The sequence below is a fragment of the Mirounga angustirostris genome, unplaced genomic scaffold, assembly GCF_029215605.1.
Source record: "Mirounga angustirostris isolate CCGP_5_RB_7025 unplaced genomic scaffold, mMirAng1.0.hap1 SCAF_2, whole genome shotgun sequence".
In the NCBI taxonomy this organism is placed as follows: domain Eukaryota; kingdom Metazoa; phylum Chordata; class Mammalia; order Carnivora; family Phocidae; genus Mirounga; species Mirounga angustirostris.
Window position 1 is genome coordinate 81,111,547 of NW_026991710.1, and position 20,502 is coordinate 81,132,048.

The 20,502-nt window shown below is 37.3% G+C and overlaps 1 pseudogene; it reads left to right on the plus strand.

Annotated features, from left to right (window-relative positions):
* LOC135363614 (mitotic spindle assembly checkpoint protein MAD2A-like) overlaps nt 1-15,993 on the plus strand; it is a 46,924-nt pseudogene extending 30,931 nt beyond the window's left edge.
* The last annotated feature ends 4,509 nt before the right edge of the window (nt 15,994-20,502 follow it).

The window sequence follows — 20,502 nt, forward strand, 5'->3', positions numbered from 1 at the left end:
CAACACTCGGTACTGTGCTATCTAAGAAGAATTTCAGAAAAATTAACACTCAATATGTTCTTAAAAAGGAAAAGTGACTTTTTTAAATGAATGAGCAAATGATTTTCAAAAGACAGTCATGCTGCTGAGACAGCATGTTTGTATCGATTATTTTTTTAAAAAAAACTTCATCTGTACAATTGAAAACCTTGGAAACAAATTTTTCTAATCCATTTGTAATTTTTCTAAATTACAAATTAGTTCCAAAGGCAATTAAAAGATGGGAACAATTAATTCCAAACTAATAGAAAGATGTGTTTTCATATTTTTAAGAAATGGGCGAAAACTGCTTAAATCTTTGGTTTTAGATCCATTTGTTAAAACTATAAAAATACAGATAAATATAAATAAATAAGTCATTAATGGACTTCTTCCATTTGTATCCTCCTAAAAACAAAAACTTCAAAAACAAACCAAAAAACTCCCAAGTATTAAAATAAACTGAACTCAGTATCAGACTTTTAAATCATTTACAAATAATTAAACCAAATTTTTTTTAAAAATGAGGCATATTAACCACATAAATTTTAATAGAGTTATTAATACATTTAGTGAACATAAAAATAAATTATTTTCTAGTGATATAACAAGAATCATTTTTAAAGATTTTATTTATTTATTCTAGAGAGAAAGAGAGCGAGCCTGAGTGGGGGGGAGGAACAGAGTGGGAGAGACTGGAGAGGGAGAGAGAATCTGGAGCAGACTCAGAGCTGAGCTGAGCTCAGAGCCAGAGGTGGGGGCTCAATCTCACAACCCTGAGATCATGACCTGAACTGAAACCAAGAGTCAGACGCTTAGCCTACTGGGCCACCCAGGTGCTCCAACAAGTATCATTTTTAAAAGAAACATTCATCTCGGGCGCCTGGGTGGCTCAGTTGGTTGGGCGACTGCCTTCGGCTCAGGCCATGATCCTGGAGTCCCTGGATCGAGCCCCGCATCGGGCTCCCTGCTCGGCAGGGAGTCTGCTTCTCCCTCTGACCCTCCCCCCTCTCATGTGCTCTCTCTCATTCTCTCTCTCTCAAATAAAAAAAAAAACAAAAAAAAAACGAAAGAAACATTCATCTCATCTTTCTTTAATTTCTAACTTGTGTATGTTTTAAATATATACATATTTATTATGTTTAAATATAACATATATAAAATATAACATTTGAAATACATATATATTTTAAATATATATAAATATATAGTATATACTACATGTACCTAATAGTCTGGAAAAGTTTATAATTTAGAGATAAATAAACCTATATTGGTGTATATTCATCATTTTTTCTATTCCTAATGGGATACACTATTTTAAACAAGATCTTTGAGAAAGAAAAGAGGAAGGTATATACACATTTCCAGGGTCCTTCAAATAACCTTCCGTCAAGTTCCAGGGGGACCTGAGGCATTAAGTAATGGCCTGCCCTTCCCACACTCCTGATCTTTTTCCTCAGGCAGGCAGCCATCTGAGAGCAGCACAGAACTTTTTAAGTCCCTAAGACGCTTAACAGTGTTACAGTAGTATATTCGGCTGCCTTTAGGAGTTAAATATTATAATTTCTTATTAATTCAATGGAAACTAAAGATAACTCAAATTTAATAAGAATCTTAATGTAAAATTCCAAACCCAAAAAGGAACCCATCTCATCAATAACTCTTAATTATACAAACTCATAACCACACCTCACTTTTAAGAATATCAAAATTCTGTGAATACATTTTGAATATCTGAATGCTACGGCCTGCTGTTTCTCAGACAAGGGTCTGCAAGAATATTCTTGGAGATAAACAAATTAATGAAACTTCATTTCAAGTCTCCTTTTGATATGAATGTAACACGGGCTTAAAAAGGTATATTCTGGATCATCCAAAAGACAGCCTTACAACAGATACTTGCCATCTATTTCAGTGTGAAAAGTTAGCATCTTTATTTACAACTATACCGAAACTAAGCAATAATAAAAAGATACCATTTATTTTTTAATCCACTTGATCTCCAACACTAAACCAAAAACTCTAGGGTTCAGTAAGACGTTTTGTTGTCAGTTGATGTTGAACAGACTATGTACATTACTCAAGAATAAAAACCACTGTCATAATCAATTTTTAAGTGGGAAATCCCAGCAGAAATAATAGAATTAACGTGCATGACTGATCTGTAACCTGATAAATATGGCTTGACTACTATATTGTTTGAATGAGCTATAAACACAAGGCAGCTTATAAGAGAACAGTTCCAGGTGACAGAACCAAGTTTATCTAAATAGAAAAATATAAATTTAAAGTAAAGTGATTTTCCATGTTTTCACAAAGCTTTGTCTTCTCATGAGTGTTTTATAAGTTGGTATTCACAAATATTTGAGAAAGACCCAAATTTATGGTTTATTTTATTTTGTCTGTAGAACTCCTCAAAAAATATCTTTCTATTCACTCAGATACAATTTTGGTCTAATTATTAGTTGACAGATTTAGCAGAACTAATTCACCTTTACTTACATATGGGCAATAATAAAAATAACCCTATATACAGAATATTCAGAAACAACAAACAAAAAATGTATGATAGGCATAGAATGTTTGATGAGATTTAATATATAATTATAAAATCATTTAAGAAATTAAATCTATTTTTATTAATTTAATAGCAACCATGGCTTTTTCATTCTTCATAGAGGCTTTGTGTTGATAGTTTCTGTACCTGAAACTGTTCTGAGTTGTTTTGAGCTTCAATTACATTTCAAAATACACCGTGCTGTCAAATCCAACTGATTGCAGAACCCATTCTTCATATATATGTTACACACACACACACACACACACACACACACACACATTCCATCAGTCTGGGGATTAACTATGCATAAGACTATCACCTGCCTTTAAAATTATACCTTTGACACCTAATCCTGGTTGAGCCATGAAAAGACTTCTAAGTGATTATATGCCATTATCATAAGAGAATTATAATATCAAAACAAAATCATAAGAAAGCACAGTAATACTTTCTGATAAGAAACAGCCCATATTTTTCATTATAAGAACTTATGGAATTATTACTATGTTCTCAATAATATTTGGTTCTCAATAATATTTTCTCAATTTTTACTAAAGAAAAGATTATAATATCCTGTATATCAACTGGATCATTAAAAATTATAAATTACACCAGTATGGGGTTATATTTGTTCACTCTATTAAGCCATTGCTTATTAATACAATGTCATGATTCAAATTTGTTGTGCTATCTTTTTGAACATGTGGACCAACAATCAAAGAAAGTCCTTAGCGGGAAAGTATGTGAGGAAAATAGGTCTTTATGACAACATCCTTTTTTTAAAAAGAAAAAAGCACAATCTGCAAACTGACATAATTAATAATTAATTTATTACCTATGTGCACAGTAATTTTTTTCAAAAATTATCATAAAGTATCCCTCTGCTTTAACAGATTTAGAACAAACTGCTTTATGTCAAGATGTTGGCCTCAAGAATAAAATAACACCTAGTGATCTGAAGGAAAACTTTCGTAAGTCTGCAAGAATAATGATTCAACTACCTAAAATGTTTCCTTTCTCCATGTAAAAAACAATATGTAAATTAAGTGTAAATATAGTGAGCATCCATATACTAAATGTTTATAATATATGAATTCTGTAGTATATCATGAACAATCTTTCATTCTGATGTATTTCACATATACCGATACCTTAGAAGCCACTAAATACATTTTCCCTTAATTTTACTTTGAACTGAAGCACAAATTGAAACATATGCACTGAATTTTTGAAAGGTATTATTTCACGTGTAAATAGCGCCATCTTCTGGCGCAGTTGAAACAATTTGTGTATTAACATAAAATGCATTATGGATTGTAACTGCCGTTTTCTTGACAAGTTATATGTACAGTTTATTGAATAAAACCCCTTAATCTTGGGGCACCTGGGTAGCTTAGTCAGTTAGGGGTCCAACACTTGGTTTTGGCTCAGATCATGATCTTAGGATCCTGGGACTGAGCCCCATGTGGGGCTCCTCGCTCAGCATAGAGTCTGCTTGAGATTCTCTGTCCCTCTCCCTCTTCCCTTCCCACTCATGCTCCTCTCTCTCTCTCTAAAATAAATAAATAAATCTTAAAAAAAAAAAAAAAACCCTTAATCTAAAATCAGTTGATTTTTTAAAAATAGCCTTTAAAAACAAGAGCATTAATTAGCATGTCTTCAAATTGATAAAATTCAACAAGAGACTAAGTCAGAAACTCTAGATTCTACTATTAAATCTTCTAACTAGATATTGAATCTTAGACTAACCATGTATCCACTCAGGACCTCAGTTTCCTCAACTATAAGATTGTTCTACTAAGTCATTAATTAAGTTACTTTCAGTCTAAAATTCCATTTGATTCTAGCTTTAGAAATTTTCATTTCTGGTTTTAGCATCCTAATATTGAATTTAAGCCTGTTTATGACACACTTTTTCATAGTTATCTCTTTTGGTGATATGGGTTTGTTTGGTTATGCTCTCTGCTTGAATTTTCTTCAGAAATAAATCTTAATTTATATTTATACTTCTCACTGTCCAAATAGCTTTCCCCCAAATATTAGAAGGACTTCACTGAATTATAAATAAATCTAAACTCAAGTAACTGAAAACAAGTTTTTAAAAAACATTCTATAAAGATAAGATGGTTTAGATAAGATAGGTCAATGTCGAATGGAGCAATTAAAATTAATAGGAAAGACATCTCTCCAAAGCTTCTGGAAACTTAAGTGTTTATGTGATAAATAAGAAATAAAATAGGCTGAGTTTGGGCAGTTCTTCCTAACATACCCATAGACTTCACCAACACTAGCCTGTAGTGCAGGCTTGCCACCTTGGATTTATCTGTACTACCAGTACATTCTTCTCCCTTTTAAGTCATCGATTCAATTCTTGCCTCCAAATAGCTTGCTCTCATATATATACATATGTATATGTATACCTTCTTTTTTTTTTTTTTTTTTAGTTTTTGATGTAGTGTTCCATGATTCATTATTCCAACTCTTTGGCATCCATCTAGTCCAGGTTCTCAACCTCCTAGGCCCTCCTGGGCCTGCAATACTAAAATATCCATTATGGTCTAATGCTTTTCTAAAAGTAATGTAAGGATCATTTGGGATGCTGGTTAAAACATGTCATCTCCTAGACCCCATAAAGTAGACCAGCACTGTCCAACAGAAATCTCACATGAGTCACACATGTAATTTTAAATGTTCTTGTAGTCAGATTAAAAAACTAAAATGAAACAAGTGAAATAAATCCAATACATGTGAAAATATCATTTCAATATGTAATCGATTGAAAGACATATCACTGTGATACTTTACATTCTTTTTTTTTATACTAAGTCTTTGAAATCTGGTATTCTTATACTTGTAGCATATCTCAGTTCAGACAAGCACATTTCAAGTGCCTAAGAGCCACCTGTGGCTAGTGGCTATGGTACTGGACTGAATTAGATTTGGAGAAGGGAGAATAAAAGTCAGGAATCTACATATAGCAAAATACCCAAGTGATTCTTTCACACTCTCAAGTTTGAGGACCACCACTCGAGACCGTCCTATATACGATCCATTCTACAACCACTACTGAATTTACACTTGAAAAAAATACCCCTTTAATTATGTCAATTCTAAGAGCCTAGAAATCCCTGGTACGTCCAACTTATTTCAGATGGATATTCAAAGCTCCCAAAATGTGGCCTCACCTCATCCATCCAACCTGCTCTCCAATTTGAAAATGTCTTGGGTTCTTCCATGAAATTTTCCTAGGCAAGTATTCAAATGATCATTCATTCAACAAATATTGTTGGACTAGCCACTGTCATCATGGATCCTCCATGGTGACAAGGAAGATATAACACAAATCATGACGTAATTATTACAATGTCATTGTTTTCATTGTAAGAATGAAAACAATGCTCTGAAATAGTGTTCTGAGATGCTATGAGAATGCATAGGGCAGGATTTTATAGTCCGAGAGGTCAAAGAAAATTTCTAGAATACAGTTACATTTAAGTAAAAAAAAAAAAAGTATAAATATAATTAGCAATTTGAATGGATAGAAATTTCTAGGCAGAAAAAAGCACATTACGAAAAGCCCTGAGGTGGAAAAATGACTAAAGGAACGGGCAGATTAGGAAAGTAATCTGAAAGGCAGCCGAAGAGTTAGGCAGAAGCCAGATAAGGCCAAATTATGAGACTTCAATTTTTCTTTTTTTCAAGTATGCATATTTATTTATTTTTTTAAAGATTTTATTTATTTGACAGAGAGAGAGAGAGTGAGAGCAGGAACACAAGCAGGGGGAGTGGGAAAGGAAGAGGCAGGCTCCCCGCTGAGCAGGAAGCCCAATGGGGTTCCCATCCCAGGACCCTGGGATCATGACCTGAGCCGAAGGCAGACGCTGAAGACTGAGCAACCCAGGCGCCCCTCAAGTATGCATATTTAAACAAAACTAGATTACAAACTCCTCAAAAAGTACAGACTTGGTCTTCTAAACATAATTATTTCTTACATCTCACAGAGCACAAAAAAAATATTTAATACTTCTATATATGGAAAACATCTATTTTGCCAGCCTTTTAAGCTCTAGAATCTCCAAAATTATACTAACAATTATTTGTATCTTCAGGTAATTTCAAAACTATATTACCATGAAACTGAAGAAAGTCTTTCCTGAAGTGCTCTGTACTGACATAAAGTTCCTTAGAAAGAGAAACAATTTTTATTTGTAGTAAGGTGGGCATCATGCTCTACCAGTGTGATGCCAGAATTCTGATGCTAAGTTCCTGGTGGAAGGAGTGAAAAGATGGTGAGTCAAACACACAAACACACAGGTACAAGAGACTAAAGGATGTAAGGAAAATATTTTAGGATTACTCGGCCTATTACCTATGTTTTACTCTTCAAACGGATCAAAATCTGATATGTAACACTGTCATAAGCAGCATTCTAAGATGGCCACAAAATCCATGGCCTCTAAGGAGCACATCTTATATAAATAATCTCCTCTGCTTGAGTGTGGCCAGAACCTGTGAATATGATGGGATATCACTTCCCGGATTAAATTCATCAAAGAGGAAATTATCTGACTAGGTCTAACCTAATCAGATGAATCCTTAAAAGGGATCTCCATCAAGTCTGAGAGACTGAAAGTATGAGAAGGCCTATGGAAGAACTACCTGGCAAAGGCACAAAATTTGCCTCTGGCCAACAACTAGCAAAACCACCTCAGTCCAAGAAACAAGGATATTAATTCTGCCAACAACCAAGGGGCTTGGAAGAGAACCCCAGATCTTCGATGAGATTCCACTTGCAGACACCTTTATTTCAACCATGGGAGACTCTTAAGCAGAGCATCCAGCTATATCATACGAACTCCTGATCTTCACGACTAAGATAATGAATGGGTGTTATTTTAAACCATTAATTTGTGGTAATTTGTTAATAGAAAAATAAAACACGAATGCATTTCTCATAATTCAATAGTATAGCTGGTACATAGTTTTTGAGACTTCATTTTACAAATAATTTTTCTAGCTGCTTTAAGAATAAAGTTGTTCCGTAATTGACATGAACAGTAATTGTGCCCTTTAGTACTTCTCATCCTAACAGGAAGTCAATGAGTTTGTGAGTCAAAATTCCCTGAAAAGTTCTTCAGTGTACGTGGGCCTTTTTGATGAATGAGATCTTATTCCTCATCGGCGTCTGTGGGTGCAGCGTACGCGCGGGGTAGACCAGGCCTAAGTTCGACTGCAGTCCCTGCCGCTCCAGACTGCCTCACAGCGGAACTGGGTGGAAATAGGCTGAGCCCAGGATAGACAAAAACACAGGACAAAAAAGGCCGCGGCTCATCCCTTTAAGCCTAACCCAATTTCTCAAGAAAAGCCGCGATTCCATAGAGTAATCAGGCTCTCTCAAGCTGTGGCTTGGCTACCGCGCACGCGGTTTCTTTACTGACTCCCAAAGCATCTAGGAAAAGTTTCAATCGCTAGTTTCAATCTAGGGATCACTGGGGCCACTTAAGATGCAGCTGACGGACAGTTCATATCACCTTGAAAACAGCTCTGAAACTGACAAATTGTGCTCCTTGGTCGCTCACTCCGCACGCCTACGGAGCGGCCATTAAAACCAGGTTTTGGGGCGCCTGGGTGGCTCAGTTGGTTATAGCGACTGCCTTCGGCTCAGGTCATGATCCTGGAGTCCCTGGATCGAGTCCCTCATCGGGCTCCCTGCTGGGCGGGGAGTCTGCTTCTCCCTCTGACCCCCCCCCTCATGTGCTCTCTCTCAAATAAATAAATAAAATCTTTTTTTTTTTTTTTAAAGATTTTTATCCATTTATTTGACAGAGAGAGACAATGAGAGAGGAAACACAAGCAGGGGGAGTGGGACAGGGAGAAGCAGGCCCCCCGCAGAGCAGGGAGCCCGATGCGGGGCTCGATCCCAAGACCCTGGGACCACGACCTGAGCTGAAGGCAGACGCCTAACGACTGAGCCACCCAGGCGCCCCAATAAATAAAATCTTTAAAAAAACAAAAAAACACACCAGGTTTTGGCGTCTTCTTCCCTCAGGCCGGTCTAGTAGACCACAACTACACAGGCCCAGCCGGGACCCTGCGGAGCTTGACCACCCAGAACTGGGCGACCACGCCTACCCCCTGCGCCTGCGGACAGGCCAGCTCCGAAAAGCGCCCAGAGGACCTGCAGGCCCCGCCCCACGGGGCGGGGCCTAGAGGCTCATCGCGCCTGCGCCGAGGCCCGAGGGCGTGCTGCGCCGTTACTTTTGAAACGAGTGGCGGGGAACTGCTGTGGGCGTCTCTGCTGTCGCTCTCTGCCGGGGGGAAGCGCACTCCTTCGTCTGTAGGACTGGCCATGGCGCTGCAGCTCTCCCGGGAGCAAGGCATCACCCTGCGCGGGAGCGCCGAAACCGTGGCCGAGTTCTTCTGTAAGTCCTCCTCGCGCAGGCCGGAGGGCGGGGTGAACTGAGGCCAGGCCGCCCGGTAGGCCCGTGGCTCAGCCACGGAGGCGGGGGAAGCGGTAGGGGGCGGAGGGGAGGCCGCGAGGCCGAGAGGCCGAGAATTAAGCTCTCTCTGCCCCAGCCTCCTGCCCGGCGGGAGAATCTAGGAAGAAGCGGATGCAGACGCCGCCTCCGGACTCCTTGCTAATGGTGGAGCTTGAGGCCTAGGTGCTGCTGAGGCCTGCGGCGCGATGTAGCCCCTCCACCTGCAGCGTTGCTTTCAACTACAGAGCCAGGCCCTTTCCGCCCGCCCCCAGCCTCCGCGACTTAAGAGGGCGTAGGGCCGGGGTGGGGGCCACGTATATTTTTAACAACCCCTCGGCCCCTCTTTGATTCTGGTATTGGCGGTGATGGACTAGATTTAGGAAAGGCCATTCCGGACCAGGACAGTTGTGCCTTCTGATAGAATCTGGCAGGACTTGTGAGGAGAAAAGGAGGAAAAAGAGGGAAAGGTTTGCTGAGAGCATTGCAGAGAACAGTTAATCAGTTGCTAACTGAGATGCAAAAGCCTATTTTGACACCCTCTAACCACATAATCTGAATTGGGACTTGGATTACAGTGAGTTGTAGTACTACTTTGACAGTAGATTAATGCAGTTTGGCGTTATTCTCTTTTTTTGCCACAGAAATGCAGGTATCGTGTTCTCTCTTAATTAGAAGCAAGGTTTTAAGAATGTTTAATGCCACTTTTTACCTACTCTGCTTTCAGCAAGACACCCACAAACACGTTAAGGCATTTATGGTTTTATGCCATTAATGAAACGTAGCCACATCTAAATATGTTTTATTTTCCAGAGTTACAAAGTGATAATGACTTTTCTTTAACATTCCTTTTGTTTCCAGCATTTGGCATCAACAGCATTTTATATCAGCGTGGCATATATCCATCTGAAACCTTTACTAGAGTGCAGAAATATGGACTCACCTTGCTTGTAACAACTGATCCTGAGCTCATAAAATACCTAAATGATGTGGTGGAACAGCTGAAAGGTATTTAATTGTTGCAAACCATTTTGAGTTTTGCAGGCCTTGTAGAACCCATATTTTCTGGCATCTTGGTGGTCATTTTTCAGCTCTGTACAAAAAGGTATAAAACACTACAACCTCAAATATAGTGATTCTTAATTGGAAGGAAGCAAATAATATATAAATTGAAAGAAAGTCCACCCTTCCCATACTGCAGTTTGAGTGGGTTGAATATTTTGATATTAGGAATCTGATATGGCTTCACAAAACTGTCTCCATCAACTTCCTTAGAAATGATTTTTGCAGTTCATGTAGCCAGATGGAACAAGTTGGAATTTTCTGTCCTTATGATGGTGTTCACTATTGGAGAAAAATCCACTGTATATTTTTAACATATATTTTCTGTAACTGCCTAGAGTTTAAAGCCATCATTACTTAAAGGAAAATAAAATTGGATCCAACCTGGAAACTAAACTTAAAGAAAAGAACTACTAAGTAATAGAGCACCCAGTAGAGTTTTATTTTTTATATATTTCCATTTGTCTTTTTTAAAATCCTGCCTTTAATCAGTAAGCCTTTTCTATCTGAGCACTCACTGTTTTTCTTTAGCTCAAGAAATTACTATATTGAATCAATACTTGTTCTCCATCTATTCCTTTTTCCCCTCATATTTTTCTCTACTTAGGATTCCCACTTCTAATTTTTCTGTTGTAGGATGTTTCTCCCTAGCTCCCCATTTGATCTTCCAAAACTAGTTCCAAAAAACACTAGTCATCTTTTTTTCTTAATTCATGAGTCATATATATTTCTTTGTATCAAGTAGCTTTATTTTTAAAATTAGATTGTTTTTTTTTTTTTTTATTCAGGGCTAAAAAGTAAGATTATTAGTAAGCAACTAATAATCTATGTCATCTTAATTTGATGGAGAAGCAAGCCCCACCTAAGCTACTGGTTTTTGGGTTGTCTCCTTTAAGACTACACTGAGGATATTTCTTCACCTCGGATGTATGCAGACCTTCCTATTTAATTTCTCCCTTTTATTTTAGTTAAAATGGAGGAATTGCTCTTCTTAGAGGCAAATTGTTCAATCTGAATCCCCATTCCTCTAGCCTTAAGGATTTTATCCTAGTTCTTCTCTGGTATTTTTGATTTCTTTGTTTTGATCTCTCTTCAGTTTTAAAAGAAAAAAATTTCCACCCACCCCAAATCCTTAAGTTACTACCCAATTTCTTCCTTTTCAGAGCTAAATTGAGAAAAATCGATATATGTCAAGAAAAAGTTGATACATACGACAGCCCGTGTCTAGCAAGTGGCTATTTTTGTACTGCCTGCAAACTAAGAATGTTTTCAGATTTTTTTTTTTTTTTAAGATTTTATTTATTTGAGAGAGAGAATGAGATAGAGCATGAGAGGGGGGAGGGTCAGAGGGAGAAGCAGACTCCCTGCTGAGCAGGGAGCCCAATGCGGGACTCGATCCCGGGACTCCAGGATCATGACCTGAGCCGAAGGCAGTCGCTTAACCAACTGAGCCACCCAGGTGCCCTGTTTTCAGATTTTTAAAGGGCTGTTTTTTAAAGACTATGCAACAGAGACCTAGGTGGCCCACAAGCCCTAAATATTACAAAATTGTTTTGTCTCTTAAAAAAAGAAAAAAAAACACTACAGATTCCTGAGTATACTATCCCAATTTCCAAGATTAATTCAGGGCTTGTCCTGAGGCCCTCTTCTCACTATAATCTCTCTCTAGGATGATCTCTGACATGTACATAGCTTCACTAACAACCTTGGTGTAGTTGACTCACAAATGTACATCCAACCCAATTCTCTTAATTGTGCTCATATATTTCGTGGCTCCGTTGATATCTTCATCTGGCTATCGCAGTGATACCTGAAAACTAAACTTAAGGCGCTCCTGGCTGGCTCAGTCAATGGAGCATGCAACTCTTGATCTCGAGATATGAAGTTGCAGCCCCATGTTGGGTGTGGAGATTACTTAAAAATAAAATCTTAAAACTTAAGCATCATCTCCCATTTGCATTCTTTTTCTCAGTGAATGGATCAGCCATCCAACTAGTGATATAAACTAGGAAGTTGGGAGCTATCTCAGTCTTTCTTCTTGCTTACTCATAAGTAGTCAATAAATCCTAACAGTTTGAACCATGAAATCTCTTGAATCTATCTACTGATCCATCTCTACCAGCTTATCCTTCTCTAAGCCTTCATTACCTCTTGCTTGAATTGCTAATTAATTGGTGTCTCTAGATCCCCTCTTTACCTCTACTCTGCTTTCCACATCACAGCCAGAAGGATAGTTCTGAAATACAAATTTAATTACATCATAGCATACTTCAAATACAGTAATGACTTCCCTGGTTCTTGAAGTGTAACTTCTTTAATTTGGCCCATATGGCCTTGCATGGTCTGACCCCTGTGTATCGTACACAAACTGACCTTGTTCATTCTCCCCTTTCTTTACTGCAGTTGTATTACCCTTCTTTCAATCCTCTGGTCAGATGCTCTTCCCTTTTCAATATTTAAGACCTGTACCCTTTTCTGTATCATTTTGCATATTTAATGATAATTTATTTGTAGAACTGAAGTCAAGTGAGAACTCCCTGAGTGAGTCCAGTTTTCCTCTATTATGCTCTCATTGCGTCACATACTGCACCTTCATAGCGTTTACCACAATTAGAATCTTATATTTATCGGTGCAGTGATTAGATTAATGGCCATCTCCTGCATCTTACTTGGATTAGGGTGTACTTCCTGTTTTCTACTCTGTCTTCAGCACTCAGTACTATATCTGGTACAAATACTGAGAATTTGAAAACAGGAGCTAGGTTATTGTGGGGCAGGTTTTCTGTACAGGTTGGCAGAGTTCCGAAATACTAGCGGTAGGAATTTGCTGAGGATAGAAAGTGAGACCTGGGAAGAGAGTTGTTTTGTAATGCAGTGAAACAAAAAAGATTCCTTGTTATGTATTGCAGATTGGTTATACACGTGTTCAGTTCAGAAACTGGTGAGGTCCTTGAAAGGTGGCAATTTGATATTGAGTGTGACAAGACTGCAAAAGATGACAGGTAAGTATGAAGTAAATTGCTTCCATTTTTACAGATCTTTTTCCAAAACTGTTTTCTTTTACTAGATGAGTTCTACTTATATTGAACTAGTTTCATATAAAGTAGTTTGTTTCTAAGTATGTTAGATGTGATCTTTAATCTCCTGTGGAGAAGGATTGGGCTCACAAATTGTGCTCACGAAAGAATTTTGCCTATCACGGACTTTTAACATCATTGCGCTTAGGCTAAATCCATAAATTTCAAACTTTAGTGTTTATGATGCTATATGTAAAGCTACCATGGTGTCCGTCCTAGGTGGGCCATTTCATGAATTGTAGAAAGGTACTTTTAACCATGAAGTATTATCCTAGACTTTCTCCCAGCTTACTGTGCAGCTCTACTGTATTTCATTTAATGCTACAAACTTCTTAGACATTCCTTTTTTTTTTTTTTTTTAGGATTTTATTTATTTATTTAATAGAGCATGCGAGAGAGGGAACATAAACGGGGAGTGGGAGAGGGAGAAGCAGGCTTCCCGCCAAGCAGGGAGCCCGATGTGGGGCTCAATCCCAGGACCTGGGAATCATGACCTGAGCCAAAGGCAGTCGCTTAACTAACTGAGCCACCCAGGCGCCCCTCCTTAGACATTAAACTGAAGTTTTTAGATTATCTGGATGGGAGATGCCCATCATTATATGCTAATTTCTAGTATTGTCCTAGGCATGCTTACCTGTAAACTCTGAACTCTCTCTCATAATGAAATGATGGAGTTTGCTCCTGAAGCCTTTGGTCTGTTTTAGAAAATGTTTAATTATTAACGCCATACACGAGTAACATCTTATTTGAGGCAATAGGAAATTAGACAATTAGGCATTACTAAAAATGCCAAAATGATTATACCGATTCAATATTTTAGATACTGCTTGTTATCTTTATTTTAAGACATGCTGAAGCTTTCCTGACTTGAAGTACTTGGCAGGTTTTCTAGTCATCTGTTATTTAATGACTTGATACTAAGAACAACCCTAAAAAATGATTGGAAGGATAAATGAAATAATAGAGATACATATTGTGCCTACTAAGTTTCTTAAGGACATATATTTCATTTAAAAAAAAACTCCTTTTGAATGCATTACTTATTTGATTTTGGAAGCATTTAATCAGATAAATAATCTTACCTGTGTTTCAAATAACTTGTTAAAACTTAAAATGAATTAATTGGTTTCTTTGATAGTGCACCCAGAGAAAAGTCTCAGAAAGCTATCCAAGATGAAATCCGTTCAGTGATCAGACAGATCACAGCTACGGTGACATTTCTGCCACTATTGGAAGTTTCTTGTAAGTATTATACAACTTCACACTGGCTTAAATTTGTTGTGGAAAAGACTAAGCTACTACTTTAAGAATTAATGCGCTCATTAAGTTTTTTCTTAATTATAAATGTCATGTTATATGAATGAGAAAACTGTGATAAAGCTAAAGTAATGCTATTTGCATTTTATTTACAAGTGCTGAAAAGGAAAGCAATGAAAGTATTCTACAGTACTCACTCTTGAATATTTTGATGTCATTTGTCATTATTTTTATTTTCTACACATTTCTATGTATATAATTAAGATTTATAGCTATAATTGTGTCTTTGTTTTCTTAGTTACTCCTTCATTCATCAGATATATCCTAAATACCTACTACATGCCAGATGCTGTTCTGGGCACTGGGATACAGCTGTCACAGAACCAAGGTATTATCTTTTCTATGGCTTAGATTCATGCTGTCTCATGATTAATTGTATACTTTCTGCAAATATTTTTAGTGGTTTTCTCTTTAAAAAAAAAACTTGAGTTTTTCATAAAGTAAAAGGAGTACAGTATTTTCTGTACTAAAATTTCCATTGAGGAAAAGCAATTAGTTAATATAATTGATTAGAGATCAAGGTAAACTAGCTTTTCTGACACTATAGATGGTTCAAATGTGAAAGACACAGGAAGGGTGGTTGTACTTTAGAAAAAAATAATTGTACTTTAATGATCTTATCCCCAATTTAGGTTCATTTGATCTACTGATACATACAGACAAAGATTTGGTTGTACCTGAAAAATGGGAAGAGTCGGGACCACAGTTTATTACCAATTCTAAGGAAGTCCGTCCCTTCGTTCATTTACTACTACAATCCACAAAGTAAATAGCATGGTGGCCTACAAAATTCCTGTCAATGACTGAGGATAAGATAAGGACAGTGATGTACTTATAACTCTCAGATGTGGTTTTCCTGAAACCAAGTCAACTATAGTTGATACATTTTGTTTCACTGGTTAATTTTTAGATGGGGAAAACTTAACATTATACTTCTATTGAACTGTGCATAATTGTTCCATTTTTTGGTACCCGTATGACTTTATACAGGGTTGGTATAAATTATTGCACATTGTTCAGAAGGGAACTAGCAGATTACATCAGCATTGTTAATGTCAATTCCTTTAAAGGTGGTAACTGTAGATGGAAAGCTTTTGCCATAAAGCTAAATGCCTTCTTAAACCTTTTGGTCAAGTACCTTGATTCGGAATATAGGTAGGGAGATATTTAAATATAAAATACAGCAAAAGAAGTCCGAAAATTCAGAGTCTTTGTTTAGATCCTGAAATTATCTAATGATAATCTGTAAGTAATGAAATACTGCTCCTGTTAGGTCCTTTTGCCATTTATTTTATTTGTATATTTTCCGTATTAAAAGCATTTCCAATTATTTGATTTTAATTTATATAACTTGAACTTACAAAGCTATGTATATTGCCACTGTTTAAATTCCTGTGATACAGAACACTTAAACATTTTTTTTATGTTTTATAAAATCAAGCTTTAAATGATGTAATAAAGTTAAGTATGTATATTTTAATTTGTCTTAACATATTTTTATATTGGTGTGGTATTAACACAGTTAAATAGCAGGATGGATTCAGTATAGCAAATAATATCTTGTACCTACCAGGGCCTAAGAATACAAACTTGAGTCAGTCTGGAGGTGCTTTCAATTTAATGGACAAGCTTTGATTATACCCCTTTAATCTTATAACTGTGGACTTAAAATAAGCATCATTCTTTGTATAAAATAATACATGTCATTTGGAATTAATTCATTTTAGCATATGTTGGGCTGTAGAACTTTTCTATACTCCTAGCCTTATTGCTAGCCTAGTCTTCCTTATTTTGCCAAGGTCAGTTGAAGGCAGACTTCTAAAAAGTCTCTTCTAATCTCTGTTCTAAATCTTATCTCATTTTGTAATAATTAAGTGCTTACTATCAGACACTGTTCTAAGCTCTTTATATGTATTAACTCGTTAATCTTCACTATAAAGTAAAAACACATAGCCTGTATCCATTCCTTCAAAAATTACAAAGTGAACACCTGTTAACGTGCCAAGTATTGGGATGAATGAAACAGGGTCCTGGCCTTTCTGAAGTTTGAGATATGAAGGAGAGGAAAATACATGGCAAGCTTCCAAGAAGTAACTACACAGATTTATCACATATGTATTTGTCTTTGTTATTTCACCTGAATGATCTGTTTGATCCTGTTGCCTGCTTGTTAAGAATAAAGGGCAATTCTCTCACTACAAGACAAGTGTAGGTCCCCGTATTTGATGATGGGTGTAGTGAATGCTGTTGCGAAAGCCCATTCCCTTGAGAGTTGAAGCTATCTAATTTTAGAGGTCCACCCACAACTCTTGCCTGAATAAGAAAAGTAGTTATGCAGAAATGGAAATGATTTTGAATTAGGTATGGTCAAGAGTCTGGTTTTCCAACATGAGATATAGTACAAAGTGGTCACTAGTAAGATTAAAACATTTGAATTCTTGGCTGTACATAACCTTCATAACATGACACATTAGGTTGAGAAAGAAAGCAGAAATGGAAGTTCAGTAAAAATATGGAGAGAGTTGAAAATTCTGGAACTACTTTTGGGACAAAAGTTTGAAATTCTTTTCAGAAAGCAGTAACTGCTTTAGGAAACACAATGCCTCTGCTAAATGGCCGGAAATAATGTGGTTCTTCCCCCACAAAAGCTCACTGGTAGCAACTTTCTTAATATATCATTGGTAATACTTAAATTTCTGTCACTTGTGTTTTTATTTACCAAATTAAATGACCCTAATATTATCACTTTTAATTTGTGATTTCTAACATTGCTAATTTCCCCCCTTATAGATTATGTATCATTTAAGAAATACAAATACAAAGCTATGAGCTTTGTTGGTAAAGCTCAATTGGAAAAGCTTTGGCCTATGGCTCCAGCTAAACTTGTCCTGCCTTCTTTCCTATACCTGAAGCTCACCTTAGGAGGGAGATATTTAAACCAACAGGTTCAAGAATTGTGAATGACCGATGAGTACTGGGTGTTACGTGTAAGTGATGAATCACTAAATTCTCCTGAAACTAATATTACAGTATATGTTAATTAAGTAGAATTTAAATAAAGATTTGGAAGGAAAAAAAAAACAAAAACAAAATGTGCGTGACTTCCATACCATGTTAAACAGAGAAGCCAAGATTCCAAGAGAGTCTGATAGGCCTCTGATAGGCCTGGCCTGGACTCTGACTCGGTTTTGCTTACCGTAGGTACAGGAATGAAAACAACATGTTCCGATTGGGCCTGTCGAGGTCTGAAACAGAGCCCCAGATGGGACTGAACCACACCCGGTCTTCAGGACTCTTCTCCCAGTGTCATCAGTTGGACAGAGAAGTCAAGCCTTGATGGGAATTTTACACAGAGGTATAACGATCTCATGTTTTAGTTGGCTTTCGCTTCATAGCAAACAACCATAGGATAACCGTAAGCATTTTTTTTTTTTTTCCTGTAAGTCTGTGGATTATCTGGGGTGCTTGTTTTATTCTCATGCAAATCTGCAGGTCACATGTTTCATTCTACCATTGAAGGGGCAATAGCTAGCCAGGACTTTTAAAGCTTAGTTTCCAAACTTTGACACTGACATTTTTGCCCACATTCCACTGATTTTGGCCAAGTCTTGTGGCTGAGCCAAACTTCAGTGGGGCAGGGAAGTATACTCCTCCCATGGAGTTGGGGAAAGGGGTATGTGAAAATGTGATGAAAGTGATAATATTATTATTAGACAGGAAAGATCAGAATAGCTATAATGCCGCATTGTAACTCATTTTCCACCAGATGTCACTAATGCTGCAATATTCAAATTAAGGTGAACTTTTGACTTTAAAGGCTGTAATATTCAGCTTTTCTTATTGGAAATTAACAGTGGGATTTCTGGCTACAAAAATATAGACATCCAAGGAAGGAAATACAGCATCTGTAATTGGCTAAGCACTTCACATGAATTATTTAATTTAATTCTCATGCTTTAGTGCACAAGTAGAATTGCGGAATCAGCGGGCGTGCAAACTGCACTACATTTTTTAGAGTTTAGATGGTCTCTTCTGTCCATGACCAAGGAAGCTCATCTGGCTCCTCAGCAAGCACATCAAAAGGAGTGTTTCTTCACCCGTTTCCTAATGGCTCTTACCTTTGACATCCTCTTAGCAATTGAGTGTCCAGAGCAAACTGGTTTTCATTTACTCCGCTTTACAAAACTCTACGTCTCTTTGGGTGCATTTGTATTTACACTTTCCTCAGATGACTTCCTGTAACTTATCCATATTGTGCAAAGAATAAATCAAGTGTGCATTTCTGAGCAGTTGTGAGACACTTTACCCACTAGTCAAAAGAATTGTTCGTTAAGTAACCTCAGTTACTCTTTAGGGAATTAATTTTTGGCTAAAGTTGTAAATAATAATTTCTTACTCTTTTTTTAATTAAATATGTGAAATTAGATTTTAAGTTATTTTGTTCAGTGTAACCGTGATAAAAATTTGTGTTGGAATAACTATGGAATAGAAATGCTGCTAAATTCCAAATTTTATGAGCTACATTTTCTAAGAACAGATCTTTAAAGATCTTTCCATTCTTCACGAACATGGCTTTGAAAGCCAGCAGTATTAACTGATGCTTATTAAAAAAAATCTAGTTGGGAAAGCTACTTAAGCTTCATTAGAGTTGACAATGCTGTTCCAATCTGGCAAAAACACTGTAGCCTTAGCAACAAAACTATTAGAAAAGGCCTAGAGAGAAAAATGTCAAGAGTTGACCCTCTGATTACACAAGTCAGTTTATGTTACCGTTTCACCTATTTTTGTGCTCTTACCATTTGATCTATTTTTATACTAGAGAAACATCATTTCATTTATTTGTATAAATGTCATTTATGACATTTGTATATGTATATGTATAAATGTCCATTGTCATCTGCGTTTATCTGCACCATTTTGTTATGTAAGCTTGTTTGCACAAAGGTACACATCCTATCAAATTCTTTATTGTTTTGGCATTTTATCTGTGCTGAAAAAGGCCTCTGAATATAAGCACGACCGCTCAGGCTCCACTTCCATGCAGGGGAAAGATGTCAAACCTCTTTAAAAGCTATCTAGATATGGACATGCCCAGTGGATACCTAGACATGGATGTGAATTTCTTTCTGAATGGCAGTCTCACTGACTCACACTCATTTCCTTTAATCCTCACAACAGCCCTAGGAGGGTTATTGTTGCCATTTTACACACGTAAAGCCTGAGATTCAGGGAGCCTAGGTAATTTGCCCAACTTCAAACATCCAGAATCTGTCCTCAGGCCCGACCCCAAGGCCAATATTCTTTCTAGTATATCTCATTGCTTCTCAGAGACTAGGGAACAAAGGAGGGTGCCCCTGCTCCAGTGTGCACAGACTCAGCCAAAAAGACTAGACTGCTACATGACTCTAACCCCAAGTTGGGGAAGGAGAACTCAACAGTATTTGAGTATCAAGTTTCATTAATTTTTTAAAAAACACTTTTTCATAACAAGCGATCATTAAATGTTTATATACACACAGTATTTTGCTGTACCATAGCTGCATGCATCTTCTTCCATCAACATTTTCTTCTCTCATTCTTTCACTTGTTTTTGTAACTACATGCTGTGTTGGAATTTGAACGAGTGAGAAAGAGGAGACAGAAGGCGATTGAGATGTATGTTATCATCCAAATCATGGGGTTCCCTAGCAAAGCTGGGTAGAGTGAGGCTTAGATCTCAAGCAGAAACAGGGTTTGCTACTACACCTCCAGAAATGAGCCGGGAATGGCCAGGCAACTGCAGGCATCCTCGCGCAAGCCCACTCCAACATGGGAGCAAGAAGCCCTGCGTCCTGAACGCCAAGGGCACAATAAGAAAGCACTTGACTCGAACTCCTATAAGTCTTAGAAAGGTCTTTTCTCTGTTGCTTGGGATGGTGTGAGAGAGAAAGTGGAGAGAGGGGCCCCAAATCTCTGCCCAACACCACCTTCTGTCATCAGGATTGGAGTG